This window comes from Mytilus californianus, unplaced genomic scaffold (assembly GCF_021869535.1).
Source record: "Mytilus californianus isolate M0D057914Y unplaced genomic scaffold, xbMytCali1.0.p SCAF_2, whole genome shotgun sequence".
NCBI lineage: Eukaryota > Metazoa > Mollusca > Bivalvia > Mytilida > Mytilidae > Mytilus > Mytilus californianus.
The window spans coordinates 22,960,420-22,979,552 of NW_026262668.1; the positions used below are offsets into that span (position 1 = coordinate 22,960,420).

At 31.8% G+C, this 19,133-nt stretch overlaps 1 long non-coding RNA gene across 3 annotated transcripts in view; it reads left to right on the forward strand.

Moving 5' to 3' along the window:
* Positions 1-13,967: 13,967 nt before the first annotated feature.
* LOC127729535 (uncharacterized) overlaps positions 13,968-19,133 on the forward strand; it is a 42,756-nt gene continuing 37,590 nt past the window's right edge. The window contains exons 1-3 of one of the 3 annotated variants that reach the window (XR_007994680.1): positions 13,968-14,018; positions 15,404-15,500; positions 16,886-16,982. This is a non-coding gene — a long non-coding RNA (uncharacterized LOC127729535). The remainder of the gene's footprint in view (positions 14,019-15,403; positions 15,501-16,885; positions 16,983-19,133) is intronic. The other 2 variants (XR_007994681.1, XR_007994679.1) reach the window with 2 other exon arrangements.

Genomic DNA, 19,133 nt, shown 5'->3' on the forward strand with positions numbered 1-19,133 from the left:
TCACAGATTTGCATAAAATAATCGTTCTTTCTGAATGTACACAAGAGATAAAAATTAGAAGATGTGGTATGACTATCAATTACCCATAAATGCAACAACTCCCCACAAGAAACCAAATGACGTAGAAGTAAGCAACTAAATGTCACCGTTTGGCCTTCAATAATGAGCATAACCCATACCGTGAAATGACAAATGCAAACAATTCAAACGAGAAATCTTAACTGCCGGATTTATGCACAAAACAATAGACGACAAAAAAAATATAATAAACAGCAACAAACGCCAACCACTCAATTGCATGTAGGCTCCTGAATTAGGACAGGCAAATATAGAATGAAAAGGGGTTAAACATGTTTGTGGGTACCAACCCTCCTCTAACCTGTGACAGTGGTGTATTAACATCACACCATAAGAACAAATTATAAAAATCACTTGGTTTAAACCGTAGTTATTATTGGAAAATTGTAACCCTGCAGTTACTGTAGTACAATTTTACATAAAATTCAAATATGGGATTCGGAAAAGTTGAAAAAACTTTTATAATATAAAAAAGAAGATGTGGTATGATTGCCAATGAGACAACTCTTCACAAGAGACCAAATGACACAGAAATTAACAACTATAGGTCACCGTACGGCCTTCAACAATGAGCAAAGCCCATACCGCATATATTAGTCAGCTATAAAAGGCCCCGAAATGACAAATGTAAAACAATTCAAACAAGAAAACTAACGGTCTAATTTATGTCCAAAAAAATTAAAGAAAAACAAATATGTTAAACAGCAACAAACGACAACCACTGAATTACAGGCTCCTGACTTGGGACAGGCACATACATACAGAATGTGGCGGGGTTAAACATGTAGGTGGGATTTTATAAATCTGTCTCCCGTATCACTTGAAAAGAGATCGATAATAAGCACAAAAACGACTATCAAAAATACAAAAGGTATAGACATGAGAGTACTTGCATGCCGGTACAGAAAGCTAATTCATTAATAGGTTGAATTGACATACTCAATAAATGTTTGATTTTCAATATTTAAGTTTAAATGATATACTTTTACTAGGTTAAATTTGAAAACATTTTAAATCATAAATATCATAAATGTATCGCTTAAAATTACTACGGAACCCCTCAAATACGTAGGACTCGCATTTCATCTGCTGCGCTTCGGATCAAAATCTTAAAAACCCCAAAATACTTGATGTTCTGTGCACACCTCCATCTGTGCCCCTCTCCGTGACGTTCCTTCATTGTGGACGTCATAGGCGGTACAGTTGTTTTTTGTATACCCAAAATATGCGTGGCAAAGTATTGAATCAGTGTGGCAGTGAAAGGGTTAAATATACAGTCGGAAAGCAAGCCCTTAGAAACGACCGTTGTTGCTACTTTCTTAAGACAACAATGAGACTGATGTTAAAGCCCGCCATTCTCAAATTGCGTTAATTTCGCGGAAAAATTAAATTGGCGGCAATTTGGAAAATTTTCTATTTTCTGTTTCTTACTTGTTGTTGGAGTCAAAAATCGATGTCTTTCAATCTTTTAAGAATGTTTCCTTGGAATAGTCCTAGATTTGTCTTATTATTAAAGAAATTAATACCCAAATTGGCCGTCCTTTAACAAATATGTTAAAAAAATTGCGCGAAATTATCTGTTAGTTTTTCTTCATTTTTCACAGATAAACTAAGATTATATATAATCTTCCAACAAAAAATAATACGCATCTCAAGTTAAAAAAATATATTTCAAGACTAACGTTCTGTCACCCCTTAGGAAACCCCGTTTGAACTAAATTCCAAAAGAAAGACATTATTTGACATTGTAATTTTTTGGTAGTACACATCGATGTCAACACCCATTTGAACAGAATGTATAGTCACACATTTAGTGTGTTTGTTTGAAAAAGCAATGGCAAGTTCAGCTGTGAATTTTACTGGATTTTAAATTATTCTCTTTAAGTGAAATGTTTGACTCTCACTGAAACAATAAGGTAAGGAAATTTTAAAACTGTCTTTACTCAACCTCGAATTTGAGATGGCTGGAAAAACTCATTCATTGTTATAAATATATTTTTTTTGTAATGAAGGAATCGCATATCCTGCACAAGTAAATGCAAATATTACATGTACATTGAAAGGAAACATAAAAGTCTTGTCCTTTGAACTTAAAAACAATCTCTTTCAGACTTGCATTTTAATCACTTTTATTCAAAGCACTGTGTGACTTTAATACTTGTGTTCTAAAAAAAAAGTATTCATTTAGCACTCTTGAAACTGCATTGGAATACTTGTATGCCTATATATAGTTATATTTTTTTAAATAGCAGAAAAAAATGGAAATCGAATCTTTCTTCTTTTATTTATTCGCAAGTACATGATTAACCATTTAAAAAATAATTATCCATTGGTTTAGGCTATTTTTACAATTTAGGTCCATTCACTAAACCGGCCTACAGTAGGTATGGATTCTCAATGAGACAAAATTTACTATTAAATTAAGTTTAATTATGCACAACTAGCAAACCAATCTCAAATTATGAAGAATTTACATTGAGAATACTTTGATTGTTATTTCTTTAAATCTATATGAAAAAGGTAGGATCAGGTATACATGATGCAGCGGATATTCATAAAACCGACACGATAACCGTTTCTGTCTCAAACAAATCGGATACATAATCTTTTGAGACTGACTTTATGGAACCAATATCAGTGGTTCAACAATTCGACAGCATCTTGAAGTATGCCATATTTTCTTTAAATCGTCGTGAAGACGACAAAGAGGAAACAGACTCCTCTGTGACTTCATGGATAACTGTAAACACGCCTGTACGGTGGAAGGACGCATTTGAAATGTTAAATCAATAAGAAGCCACACAAACTACACAAAGATGTAGAGAAAATGAATGGTTGGCTTGAGAAATAAATATATTCTCTCTGTATCAAATCTATCTTCGATTGCAATGAGTATGCTCCTTTAGAATAAGGGGGACTGTCCCACTGACATTGCAATTATTCTCTCTCTTACAATATTAAATATACCCAAAATGTGTGGCCTGTGTGAATTGAATTGAAATATGTCCTTAGCTAGGAGTTATGCTGCCAATTTTTTATGCAGTCAAACATTTCAGTACAGACCATTTACTTTTAATGGGGTGCTATGGATTTCATCCCAAAGCTAGACTTAATATTTTTGTTTGTTTTAATTAAAGCCTCAGGCATCAACATATCTTTCCAAATATAACCTTTATGTCAGATGTCTTATATATTTTTTTTTAAGTTGTCTTTTTTTTATAATTTAGGAAGATTCAATCTTTTTTTAACACACTCCTAAATTGTCTTTTGAATCTTTAATATCTACATTTTTCTGATGCAAATACTCTACTCATGAAAACTTCTAGTAAAGATGCATATATGTCAGTGAATATGTTTCTTTACAACAATTCTAGTCATTCCTTGTTTATAAGTGTTCCAGTATTTCATAATACCATAAATTTATGTCATAAATTGTATAATGACACTATCATGACTATGTTAAGTTTCAGTTTTGGTTAAAAAGGTGTTAACCTGAAAATGCCTGTTCATTTCATGTTGGTTTTCAGTGTTTGTTGTTTTAAAATGTTTTTTTCTTCACAAGAAACTTGGTTTGTGTTAAACTACTTGTTTAAACTTTATTCTGGCTGATAAAATAAAATATTTTTCCTACCTACCGACCCTGCAGTCTGAAGGTACAGTCGGAAATCTGCAAACAAACATATTTTTAAGGTTGGCCCTACACTGTAACTCTTCTTGTAATAATTTTCCTCTTTTATAAAATCTCCCTGCTTTTGATTTTTCCATGTTTGAAATATAAGTGTTGGCAAATTTTAACCATTCAAAACAATACTATAATGTCTATTTAGGATATTTCGGAACAATTAAAAAATTGTAATGTTACAATATACATGATATATTTATTTTTTTTCTTCATGAGATTTGGAAATAAATATCAATTTAATATATGATTTAAATTTGAAATATTTTGTCTTTTATAAAATGTTAGTAGAGTCTGATTTGAGAAACCTGCATATGGCCCCAGACAAATGTATAGGGTGCAATCAACAGTTTTTTTCTATGACGTCATATTTTAAGGGACCATGTCTAAGTGACCCTTAGTCTTGGAATGGTTAATAAAGATACTTAAATAAAACTAGATATCACTGGAATCAGAATTGTCTCTAGTTTATATTGAAATAAAAATATAGTGTACTTTTAGTATAGTAAAAAAGTTCTATCCAGAGAAAATGGGGAAAAAGTTGCCTAATCTGAACATAAAAAACCTGAAATCAGCTCATGTGCATACCCATGTAAACATGATACAGGCACATTTCCCATAATCAAAACTGTATGAAATTCATAAGTTTTTACCTGGCCTTTAATAAAAATCATGTTTCAGGGTACGGTTTCCTGCTTCGAAAAGAGCTACAGTGGCTGCAAATAAGTTTTCAATTTTCACTGCCAAAACAACAGGATGTTTACAGTGTTGTCTCCCCTCAAAACATGTATATTTAATCTAATTTTTAAAATTATTTTAATCATTTAACCTGTTTAAATTGAAAGCTAATTAACTAATTTATACAATCAAATACAAAAAACGTGATACTTTTTCACCAATTATATGAATAAAAAGGGATTTCCCTCCATGGTTATTTTTAGTCGGGGAATAACCCCTAGTTTTTTATACGAAACTGTTTATAGCACCCATAGGTATGCCATTCATACTTTCAAAATAGGTAAGTGTAGAACATGAATAGCATGCAGTTAGCCCCACATTCGACTTTTCTGTTACCTGAGTTACTATGTGACTTCTCTATTGTAAACTCATTTGTCAACTCATTTGTCACATGACTTTATGTCTGCTTCATTCTTATGTTTAAATTGATAATGGATGGATTAAGTGTTGAAGAGTTCTTGATACAAATAGGTCCAGAATTTCAATCGTTTTCGTCAGTATTTAGGCAAAATGGATTTGATACTATTGGAAGTTTGAGATGCATTCGTGTTAATGAAGATATAGAAATAATGTTTAAAGAGGCTAACATTTGTTTGTTGTTGGGCAAAAAAAGACAGTTACAAAATGCATTAATGAATCTGAAAAATGTAAGTGAGTCGTGTGAGTTGTCAGCTAGTACCAAACAAAAGCCTGCAGAAAAGCCCAGTATGGGAAAAATTTCAGACGCCAACAAAGCAGCAATTAACTCACTTAAACGCCAGCTGGACAACTCAGAGGCTGAACTTAATACAATGACTCTAGTTGAAAAGGCCAAAGACCAAGCAAGAAGATGTACAAATTGCCATACGCGCTGACTATAAAACATGATTTTATCAGCAATATGAGGGAGAGATTAAGAGCTTCGAATATTAGAAAATATATTGATGGTTCTATACTGATGAGGGACTTATTTGCCTTAAAAACGTATTTTAAAGGTGAGACACCAACTGAAAATTGAAGAGACAGTTTGGATTTTACAGCAGCACTTAATTCCATTAATAAGAAAAGAGAAAATCTCCAGGTTAATCCCGTCAAAAGAAACCTGAAAATTGATGATGATGACATTTCTACAAGCATGAAGACCGCCAAAGTAGCTTTCCCCATGTGTCAACCTCAACCTCAGTTTCCATATCCCTATCTATATCCAATGTATCATCAAATGCCTTTCTTTCCAAATGTTCACCTTCAGCAGGAACGGAAAAAAATGCCCATCAAAATCCAAAAAAGATTTTATATTTCTGATATGCAAAATAAATTTAACTTTTATACATCTAGTCACTAGTGGATGCCAGGCCTTAAAACTTTCCAAACTGCACAGGTAAGCCTGTACACAGAGTAGTTTTTGTCCATTTGTTATGATGAACCTTAAGAGGAGCAGTGTTGTGCCACGATTATTTACAGTATTCTTTTAATAATAACCTTCATAAATTGCTTTTCATTTGTATTTCCCGGCGTCAATTTTCCGCGAAACTAGGTAATACATATTTTCACTTTTGTACACTTCCTTGTTATGCGATATGATTTTCTATAGTTACAACATAATTACCTAATTCAGAAGTTGTTAATACATCCAATTTAATCCATAGTTATCCTTTTATAATGTTAGAATGTTAGAATTATCCAAAATCATACTTGTCAATTTTAGGCAATTTTGTTACTTTCACTTTTGTGTATACACGCGTACCTTACCTTACCTCTGTATCTTTACCCCCTTCAAAGGAGAACCACACAGGTTCTGTGTGTTGAACAGGTGCTTTGGGTGGCGGTGCTCATTATTTACAATGGTGCTGTGAATGTGGATCCCATCACCACAATTTATCCATACATTATTTACATATATGAGTATCGTTAAAGATAGTATTTGCAATCCGCAACGACACCTCCCGACATTTTAAAAAGTTATTTATGTTATAATTAAAAGTTCATGGCGATTTTTTTCAAAGTTAAAACAAGTCTTTTATTTTTAGGTGTATAAAGTATTTCCTGCGGTCCTACGGGTCTCACTAATTAGCGACAACAAGCGTCAAGAGGGTTACACTAATGACTGGACCGAATAACTTTTTTATTTTTCATAGGATTAATTTCAAATTTAAAATATAATAAGATTTCATCATTTAATATATAAATTTAAAAAGAAAAAATTATATTTTTTTTCAAAAGCTTGCGAAAACGTGACCTGACCTACGATGACAATGACAGGACCAATATCGAGAATGACAGGACCAAATGAAAATGCTAATAACTTTTTTATTTCTCGAAGGATTTGTTTCAAATTTGAAATTTAATTAGATTTCAACATTTAATACATATATATATAAGAAAAAAATAGAAAAAAAAAATATTAAAGCTTGAGAAAATGTGACTTGACCAACGTTGACATCAACCTGACCAATATCGACATGACCTGACCGATGAAAAGTCCTAATGTTCTGTTATTTAAGGATGTTCGCTCCTCTTGTTTTTGAATGTTTGCCAGATATTCGGAATCCTCTGGTTTTATCCATGTAGTGCCATTAAAAATTTTCTGCACTTACCCCTACTTTTATTTCCATAATTTGATCACATATAGTTTAAAATGTCAGCTTTGAAAATCTTATAAAATCCTTGTTATTTTTTCATCGTTTTTTGAAAGAAAAAAGGTGCCAATGTTAAATGTATGAAAAAACTAGAGAGAGTTATTTCCCGCCAAATTTTTAATGGCTTATTTCTCGAAAACAAGCACCCGGACCCTTAATTTTTTTCTGCTTTATTAGTTTCTTTATTTATATACTATCAATTTATAACAGTCTTTTAAAAAGCTTGTTATTTTGAAACAGAGTAGCGAACATCCTTAAATAACAAAATTAGAAAATTGTTAAATTTTGATCATTAATAACTAAGAAATTACTAAATAATCAGAAAAACCGGAAGTAAACAGATTACAAGCAGACGAATGACAGATGACAGCAGACAACAACAGAAATCAACATGAACATCGCTGTCGATTTAGGTAAGAAATAATGGGATGCAAAACACATGATTATGTTATTTAGACATCGTCATTTTGACTACTTCAGTAACTGGAGAAAATGTAATTCTGGTAAAATTCAACATCTTCATAACCTCTATATTATTGGCAATATTGCTGAACAAATATTCCTGCAAAGAACACACATGACTGTCATGAGCTGATATATAATTGTATTCGGTTAAAAAATTGCTTAATCATTATGGATATAAGAATACAAGCAATTAGGGACCGACCATTAAACCTTGGAAAATTTTGAATCAGAATTTTGAAGGACAGAAGTCGAGAAGAACAAAAATATGAGAGAGAGGATATTACCTATAATTTAGAATAACATATGTGAACATTGTTAAGCACTTGTTTTTTTTTCAATAAAATAATAATATAACATCAGTACTTGTAGAGGTTAGCCAAGTACTGATACTGTTGTTAGACTAACCTCTATTTAAAAGAAACAACAACAAAAAACACCTCTAATGGCTCTATAACAGTATACATGGTCTTTTTGTTGTTGGGATGTATAAGTGCCCAGCCTCTTCCATTCTGTGTTTATGATAGATTTATTTCTATTTGTATCCATCTGATGAGTTAAGCCTTTTTCAACTGGTTTTTATAGTTCGTTCTTATGTTGTACTGTGTACTGTTACACCAATGTCCTAGGTTAGGGGAGGGTTGGAAATACCGCTAACATGTTTAACCCTGCCACATTATGTATGTATGTGCCTGTCCCAAGTCAGGAGCCTGTAATTCAGTGGTTGTCCTTTGTTGTCATACATATTTATATTTGTTTTTCATTCATTTTTTGTACATTAATTAGGCCTTTAGCTTTCTTGTTTGAATTTTTTTACATTTGTCGGTGCCTCTTATATCTGACTATGCGGTATGGGCTTTGCTCGTTGTTGAAGGCAGAACGGTGACCTATAGTGGTTACTTTCTGTGGCATTTGGTTGTGAAAAGTTGTCTCATTGGCAATCATACTACATCTTATTTTTTATAGTCCCAGATTGTGTGTGTGTGTGTGGGGGGGGGGGGGGGGGGGGGGGGGGGGATAGGGTTATACTTTCATATTTGTCTAGAGGGGCTACAAATATTTCCCAAACCACAAAATCAATCTCAAGGAGTAAGGATTTAGCTTTTTATTATTTTTATAACAATCGCCATACTTCTGTACTTCTGTCCTTCCTTTAGACACAAGCACCTACAACTAGCGTAATACTAATAGATGGCGTAAAGGAGGAACCATTTACATATTGCATCATTGCAAATTAATGTGAAATGTGAGCACTACTTCCCCAATTCCCTAGCCTGATCATTTTGGATTTATCTGAAGAGCCCTAATACAATTGCAGGGAAAACTTCATTTGGTCCTACAGTATTTTGGTCATTATATAACCACTCGTTGTTTCATGTACCGGTAAACAAAGGTTGCACACATGTGGCCAACATAAGAAAAAAATGAATAATAAAAAATCCATTATTTGGTGTTAAAGCTCATCACAAATACTTGTACATGTAGCTGAATAATAAATTAAGCATTTCTTTCACTATATTATGTTATACATGCAAGCCCTGAATTAAGTATAAAGGTGAATTTATCCTTTAACAGTTCTGACATTTTTTTTATATTGACCTTTCTATATTGGAGTTGAGGGATCCAACACAAATAAGGTGGTGTTACATAAAACTTATGCATTTTTTTTCATTTCAGTTCAATTAAACAGATGACTTGATTGTGCTTACCCGGTACATATATAATTGATAGTTGCTTTACTATTTATAAAAATGACCATCAATGAAGAGGATTGTCAACATGTGTAAGTTTACATTTTTACAAATAAAAGTGTGTGGTCATATTATAAACCCAATTTTATATACAGCTATATTGAATTCAACTGGTCTGTTCAACCTTAATGTCACACTTTTCTCATAAACAACATGTGTATGGAGCTTCATATAAGGCAAGCATCTAATTAACAATATTGAGTTGTCACATGTGATCACTTTTCTGGTCAGTCGAATACCCACTTCCTGTTTGCCAATACTTTTTGATTGGACAACCAGGGTAATCTTTAGAATGACAACAGAAATAACAACTAAATGTTTCTCCAGAATAGTTTAGAACTGAGTAAATTATTAATAAACAGCAACCCCAAAACAGTACAATAATTGTAGGTGCGAGTGTTGAACATGGTTAGAACACTCAAAATGAAATACAATAACTCAAAGTTTGCCTTGAAATATGTTCAAACTATATCAGTTTTGCACGTGTGCATATGTATCTAAGCTTAGGTCCGAGTACACAGTTATTTCGTAGTGCATTTCTTTTAGACAATAAATGAAAATTAAAAAAATCCCACCTGCGCTTTCTCAATAATATTTTTACAGTGTGTTGTACTACTTTTGGGACAAATTATATCAAAATTATAGAAAACTTCATCGGCTCTAACTCAAAATATGGACAATTTCATGTTAAGGGGGTCTTCAAATCTTTTGACAGCTTCCGAAGTGCTAATTTTTAACATTTTTCAGCTGGACCAAATCACTACTTTACTTTGAAATTTATGACCCAAATTTTTTTACAGTTTCATTTCATCCCCCTACTTGCTATTTGAGTCATAAAACATGGAGAAATAAATTTGGAAGGGGTATAAAAAAAATTGGCAAGTAACACACTGTCCACACTAGGGACTATATTCGTGGACAACAAAAATCAAAGGACGATAACTGTGTACTCGGACCTAATAGGGTAGAAAAAATTGACCAATCTTTATGAAACTTGGTATGACCAAAGCTTAATAAATTATAAGACTGCTTACAAAGTTTCATGGCAATAGGATATATTTTATAGACAATATGAATAATTCTATATTCTACTTTGCGTGTTAAATTTAGACGTTAAAATTGAAATATTTCAACTATCAACATTTGGGGCTTAAAAAATTAAAATATTGCAAAAAAATACTTTTGAAATGCCTTAATATATAATATTTTATGTATTAAAAGTAATAGAGTACTCATTTGATTTATCAGACTTATCACAATTATTTAAAAGTCAAGACTTTAGTTCCTAGATGTACTTGCAAAACTGGTCAAAGCAATCACAGAAAACAATTCATATTTATTAAGCATAGTATTTTACACCATTCTTTTAAAAACAGTCAAAGTGCAACTTTATATACCAAACATACATTGGCCGCAGTATGGGCTGTAGTATAAGTTTTCCGCTATCTTTACAAGTTCAGCCTTTGTGAATGTTGTATTGAAACTGGAACTTGAAAATTGGATACATTTCATGATTAATACAAAAAAAGTAGGAAAAGAAGTTAAAAAGTCCCTTATAGGAAAATATGCACTCTGTCACTGTACTTATTCAAGGCCACACAATAATCACAAAACATTTCCTGTAAATATTAATGCAATGGAAGCCTTTTGGAACCACTTAAAGTTGTTTTTATACAAATTTCTATGTTTAACTGCGGCAATCCAGAATGCACGGAGTGTACTGTGGTAGGAAGCATGGGCATATGGTAAAAAATCAGTTTTGTGTCCAGATTGAAAGAAACAATAGAAATTACACTTGAGAGTTATGATATTAATGAAAGGCATAAATATTCTCCCCATTTTACATCACATTTTCCACATTTTTCTCCCTTTGACATATTGTATTTTTTTAGCTGTGTTCCCCATGTTAAGTTGTAGATCAAGTTGTAAATAAGCACTTTTCAAGTATTTTAACACTCGAATAATCTGACCGTATGAAGATATTCATTTATTTTTACATAATTCATTGCGTTTCTTTAAGTAAAAAAAAATACTAGACAACTTTTCATGATTACATACCCTTCATCTATAAAACTAGTGTTGAAATGTTTGTAATTGGATTGCTATGTTAAATAATTGCTTTTAAATATTCTAAATTGTTACTTTTATGTTCCAAATGCAAAGATTGGTCATAACCAGTCTTATTTTTTTCATATTTGGCACTTTTTTCTACTTCAGTTTTGGCCGTCTTAGTTTTGGCGAAGAAACCATCCTGATGTTGGGGTAACAGGAATTTCTGCAGAGTGGTTGTCAATGACATTTTGTGTACTTTACAAGTAATTAAAACACAGATTTAGTAAAATGAAACATAATTGTTGTTTTTTATGGTATGAAACTGCTTAAAAAGCCTTTGAAAAGTCTTTTTGTGGTATTTTTCAGGGTATTTAATTAAAAACTTCCATATAATGCAAAATTTAACTAAGAGTACATCAAGACTTTAGTTCCTAGATGTACTTGCAATACTGGTCAAAGCAATCACAGAAAACAATTCATATTTATTAAGCATAGCATTTTACACCATTCTTTTAAAAACAGTCAAAGTGCAACTTTATATACCAAATATACATTGGCCGCAGTATGGGCTGTAGTATAAGTTTTCCGCTATCTTTACAAGTTCAGCCTTTGTGAATGTTGTATTGAAACTGGAACTTGAAAATTGGATACATTTCATGATTAATACAAAAAAAGTAGGAAAAGAAGTTAAAAAGTCCCTTATAGGAAAATATGCACTCTGTCACTGTACTTATTCAAGGCCACACAATAATCACAAAACATTTCCTGTAAATATTAATGCAATGGAAGCCTTTTGGAACCACTTAAAGTTGTTTTTATACAAATTTCTATGTTTAACAGCGGCAATCCAGAATGCACGGAGTGTACTGTGGTAGGAAGCATGGGCATATGGTAAAAAATCAGTTTTGTGTCCAGATTGAAAGAAACAATAGAAATTACACTTGAGAGTTATGATATTAATGAAAGGCATAAATATTCTCCCCATTTTACATCACATTTTCCACATTTTTCTCCCTTTGACATATTGTATTTTTTTAGCTGTGTTCCCCATGTTAAGTTGTAGATCAAGTTGTAAATAAGCACTTTTCAAGTATTTTAACACTCGAATAATCTGACCGTATGAAGATATTCATTTATTTTTACATAATTCATTGCGTTTCTTTAAGTAAAAAAAAATACTAGACAACTTTTCATGATTACATACCCTTCATCTATAAAACTAGTGTTGAAATGTTTGTAATTGGATTGCTATGTTAAATAATTGCTTTTAAATATTCTAAATTGTTACTTTTATGTTCCAAATGCAAAGATTGGTCATAACCAGTCTTATTTTTTTCATATTTGGCACTTTTTTCTACTTCAGTTTTGGCCGTCTTAGTTTTGGCGAAGAAACCATCCTGATGTTGGGGTAACAGGAATTTCTGCAGAGTGGTTGTCAATGACATTTTGTGTACTTTACAAGTAATTAAAACACAGATTTAGTAAAATGAAACATAATTGTTGTTTTTTATGGTATGAAACTGCTTAAAAAGCCTTTGAAAAGTCTTTTTGTGGTATTTTTCAGGGTATTTAATTAAAAACTTCCATATAAGGCAAAATTTAACTAAGAGTACATCAAGGCTTTAGTTCCTAGATGTTCTTGCAATACTGGTCAAAGCAATCACAGAAAACAATTCATATTTATTAAGCATAGTATTTTACACCATTCTTTTAAAAACAGTCAAAGTGCAACTTTATATACCAAATATACATTGGCCAAAGTATAGGCTGAAGTATAAATTTTCCGCTATCTTTACAAGTTCAGCCTTTGTGAATGTTGTATTGAAACTGGAACTTGAAAATTAGATACATTTCATGATTAATACAAAAAAAGTAGGAAAAGAAGTTAAAAAGTCCCTTATAGGAAAATATGCACTCTGTCACTGTACTTATTCAAGGCCACACAATAATCACAAAACATTTCCTGTAAATATTAATGCAATGGAAGCCTTTTGGAATCACTTAAAGTTGTTTTTATACAAATTTCTATGTTTAACAGCGGCAATCCAGAATGCACTGAGTGTACTGTGGTAGGAAGCATGGGCATATGGTAAAAAATCAGTTTTGTGTCCAGATTGAAAGAAACAATAGAAATTACACTTGAGAGTTATGATATTAATGAAAGGCATAAATATTCTCCCCATTTTACATCACATTTTGCACATTTTTCTCCCTTTGACATATTGTATTTTTTTAGCTGTGTTCCCCATGTTAAGTTGTAGATCAAGTTGTAAATAAGCACTTTTCAAGTATTTTAACACTCGAATAATCTGACCGTATGAAGATATTCATTTATTTTTACATATTCATTGCGTTTCTTTAAGAAAAAAAAAATACTAGACAACTTTTCATGATTACATACCCTTCATCTATAAAACTAGTGTTGAAATGTTTGTAATTGGATTGCTATGTTAAATAATTGCTTTTAAATATTCTAAATTGTTACTTTTATGTTCCAAATGCAAAGATTGGTCATAACCAGTCTTATTTTTTTCATATTTGGCACTTTTTTCCACTTCAGTTTTGGCGAAGAAACCATCCTGATGTTGGGGTAGCAGGAATTTCTTCAGAGTGGTTGTCAATGACATTATGTGAACTTTACAAGTAATTAAAACACAGATTTAGTAAAATGAAACATAATTGTTGTTTTTTATGGTATGAAACTGCTTAAAAAGCCTTTGAAAAGTCTTTTTGTGGTATTTTTCAGGGTATTTAATTAAAAACTTCCATATAAGGCAAAATTTAACTAAGAGTACATCAAGACTTTAGTTCCTAGATGTACTTGCAATACTGGTCAAAGCAATCACAGAAAACAATTCATATTTATTAAGCATAGTATTTTACACCATTCTTTTAAAAACAGTCAAAGTGCAACTTTATATACCAAATATACATTCAGCAATTTTTATGTTTATAAAGGGACATAACTCTAGAATGGTAAAAGTGTTGCCAACTTATTTCGTACATAATCTGTATTATGTAGTAATAAGCATTGTGTATAAGTTTCATAACATTTGGTTGAGGCAAACTCAAGTTAGAGAACGGAAACAAAAAAATTGTACTTGATCTTTACAGAGTTTTGTGGTAATGAATATTGTGTATTGATTTCATAATGTTTGGCTGGGGAAAACTTCAGTTACAGTATGGAAACTAAAAATTTTGCAATCTTTCGATTTATAAAGGGGCATAACTCATTTGATTAAAGTTACACTACCCAAATTCAACTTGATCTGTTTTTTATCAGTGGAAGTAAAAATTAAACATTGCATTGTATAAAGCATTGATTGAATTGATTTAACTATAATCATGGTCAAAGGAAGATAACTCCAATTTTAAAAATATATTATATAAACTTGATATTTAGAAGAAAATAAAAATTTTGCAATTTTTCCATTTATAAAGGGACATAACTCTAGAACAGTTTAAGTGATGCCACCAAAATTCAAACTTGATCTGTGTTTTGTGGTAATAAGCATTGTGTATCAGTTTCATGACATTTGGTTGAGGCAAACTTAAGTTAGAGAACGGAAACTAAACATTTTGTAATTTTTCTTTTTATAAAGGGGCATAACTCTAGATCGGTTAAAGTGATGCCACCAAAATTCAACTTTATCTGTGTTTTGTGGTAATAAGCATTGTGTATAAGTTTCATAACATTTTGTTAAGGCAAACTAAAGTTAGAGAACGGAAACTAAACATTTTGCAATTTTTCTTTTTATAAAGGGACATAACTCTAGGTACGTTCAGACGGACAAGGGTAAAACTAAATGCCCCCTCCGCCACGACGGGGGTATAAAAAAAAATACTAGACAACTTTTCATGATTACATACCCTTCATCTATAAAACTAGTGTTGAAATGTTTGTAATTGGATTGCTATGTTAAATAATTGCTTTTAAATATTCTAAATTGTTACTTTTATGTTCCAAATGCAAAGATTGGTCATAACCAGTCTTATTTTTTCATATTTGGCACTTTTTTCTACTTCAGTTTTGGCCGTCTAGTTTTGGCGAAGAAACCATCCTGATGTTGGGGTAACAGGAATTTCTGCAGAGTGGTTGTCAATGACATTTTGTGAACTTTACAAGTAATTAAAACACAGATTTAGTAAAATGAAACATAATTGTTGTTTTTTATGGTATGAAACTGCTTAAAAAGCCTTTGAAAAGTCTTTTTGTGGTATTTTTCAGGGTATTTAATTAAAAACTTCCATATAAGGCAAAATTTAACTAAGAGTACATCAAGACTTTAGTTCCTAGATGTACTTGCAATACTGGTCAAAGCAATCACAGAAAACAATTCATATTTATTAAGCATAGTATTTTACACCATTCTTTTAAAAACAGTCAAAGTGCAACTTTATATACCAAATATACATTCAGCAATTTTTATGTTTATAAAGGGACATAACTCTAGAATGGTAAAAGTGTTGCCAACTTATTTCGTACATAATCTGTATTATGTAGTAATAAGCATTGTGTATAAGTTTCATAACATTTGGTTGAGGCAAACTCAAGTTAGAGAACGGAAACAAAAAAATTGTACTTGATCTTTACAGAGTTTTGTGGTAATGAATATTGTGTATTGATTTCATAATGTTTGGCTGGGGAAAACTTCAGTTACAGTATGGAAACTAAAAATTTTGCAATCTTTCGATTTATAAAGGGGCATAACTCAATTGATTAAAGTTATACTACCCAAATTCAACTTGATCTGTGTTTTATCAGTGGAAGTAAAAATTAAACATTGCATTGTATAAAGCATTGATTGAATTGATTTAACTATAATCATGGTCAAAGGAAGATAACTCCAATTTTAAAAATATATTATATAAACTTGATATTTAGAAGAAAATAAAAATTTTGCAATTTTTCCATTTATAAAGGGACATAACTCTAGAACAGTTTAAGTGATGCCACCAGAATTCAAACTTGATCTGTGTTTTGTGGTAAGAAGCATTGTGTATCAGTTTCATAACATTTGGTTGAGGCAAACTTAAGTTAGAGAACGGAAACTAAACATTTTGTAATTTTTCTTTTTATAAAAGGGCATAACTCTAGATCGGTTAAAGTGATGCCACCAAAATTCAAACTTGATCTGTGTTTTGTGGTAATAAGCATTGTGTATAAGTTTCGTAACATTTGGTTAAGGCAAACTTAAGTTAGAGAACGGAAACTAAACATTTTGCAATTTTTCTTTTTATAAAGGGACATAACTCTAGGTACGTTCAGACGGACAAGGGTAAAACTAAATGCCCCCTCCGCCACGACGGGGGTATAAAAAAAATACTAGACAACTTTTCATGATTACATACCCTTCATCTATAAAACTAGTGTTGAAATGTTTGTAATTGGATTGCTATGTTAAATAATTGCTTTTAAATATTCTAAATTGTTACTTTTATGTTCCAAATGCAAAGATTGGTCATAACCAGTCTTATTTTTTCATATTTGGCACTTTTTTCTACTTTAGTTTTGGCCGTCTAGTTTTGGCGAAGAAACCATCCTGATGTTGGGGTAACAGGAATTTCTGCAGAGTGGTTGTCAATGACATTTTGTGAACTTTACAAGTAATTAAAACACAGATTTAGTAAAATGAAACATAATTGTTGTTTTTTATGGTATGAAACTGCTTAAAAAGCCTTTGAAAAGTCTTTTTGTGGTATTTTTCAGGGTATTTAATTAAAAACTTCCATATAAGGCAAAATTTAACTAAGAGTACATCAAGGCTTTAGTTCCTAGATGTTCTTGCAATACTGGTCAAAGCAATCACAGAAAACAATTCATATTTATTAAGCATAGTATTTTACACCATTCTTTTAAAAACAGTCAAAGTGCAACTTTATATACCAAATATACATTGGCCAAAGTATAGGCTGAAGTATAAATTTTCCGCTATCTTTACAAGTTCAGCCTTTGTGAATGTTGTATTGAAACTGGAACTTGAAAATTAGATACATTTCATGATTAATACAAAAAAAGTAGGAAAAGAAGTTAAAAAGTCCCTTATAGGAAAATATGCACTCTGTCACTGTACTTATTCAAGGCCACACAATAATCACAAAACATTTCCTGTAAATATTAATGCAATGGAAGCCTTTTGGAATCACTTAAAGTTGTTTTTATACAAATTTCTATGTTTTACAGCGGCAATCCAGAATGCACTGAGTGTACTGTGGTAGGAAGCATGGGCATATGGTAAAAAATCAGTTTTGTGTCCAGATTGAAAGAAACAATAGAAATTACACTTGAGAGTTATGATATTAATGAAAGGCATAAATATTCTCCCCATTTTACATCACATTTTGCACATTTTTCTCCCTTTGACATATTGTATTTTTTTAGCTGTGTTCCCCATGTTAAGGCGAAGTGTACGTAATTAACTACTCCACAGAATTTTTTAAAATTTTACATGTGGATTCTGCTTGTAAAAATACATCAGTCAATAAAATAAAAAAAGGGGGTAACCGTTTTCGTTTTTCAGATACAAGCTGTTGAAATTAACAGCTTGATACGCCAAAAATACAAAGGATATATAGGGAAAATCATAAAAATCGGCTGATATTTTTACTTTATCAAGATTTTCTAATTCGTTGGTCCACAGAATTTTTTTAAAAATCGATATGCGATTCAAAAATGAACGACGAACCCATTGGTCCAAAGAAAGTCCTTAGCAACCGTGCTAGTTTTCAAGCTATATCCTGTGGAAGTTTGATTTTTAGCGGAAAAAATAAAAACATTCGGCGACGTTATTGATGTCTAGTGTAACGTCATCACAATTTCTACTCTATAACGCTATTATACCGTATGTAGTGTCGTAACAAAATCGTGAGTGTGTATAAAATTGAGAATGGAAATGGGGAATATGTCAAAGAGACAACAACCCGACCAAAGAGCAGACAACAGCCGAAGGCCACCAATGGGTCTTTAACGCAGCGAGAAAATCCCGCACCCGGAGGTGGTCCTCAGCTGGCCCCTAAATAAAATTGTGTACTAGTTCAGTGAAAATGGACGTCACACTAAACTCCAAAACATATAAATGAACTAAAATTAAAAAAACATACAAGACTAACAAAGGCCAGAGGCTCCTGACTTGGGACAGGCGCAAACATACGGCGGGGTTAAACATGTTTTGTGAGATCTCAACCCTCCCCCTATACCTCTAACAATGTAGAATAAAGAAACACATAGCAATACGCACAGTTAAACTCAGTTTAAAAGAAGTCCGAGTCCGATGTCAGAATAGGTAACAAAAGAAAATAAACAAAAAGACAATGATACATAAATTAACAAAGGACTACTAGCAGTTACTGACATGCCAGCTCCAGACCTCAGTTAAACTGATTGATAGATTATGTCTTCATCTTATGAAAATCAAGAACAATCCCTCCCGTTAGGGGTTTAGTATCATACAATCATAAAATATATGAGAAGAACATAACCCGTATCATGCCAACAACTGGTTTTAGAATAATAGTGTTTATTTCCGATGCAAAGACCCTATGAGTGAATCAATATTAATACCAAAATATGCAATCCTTAATGACCTGACAACAGTATCGTAACTATATCCTTTCCGAATAAGTCTGTTTAAAGGTTTGGTTAGCTTCTGAGGTAAATGCCGACATTTTTGTGCTTTGTAAAGAATATTACCATAAAATATTGGATGTGAAATTCCTGAACGTATAAGATGTCTACATGTTGATTTATATTTACGAATG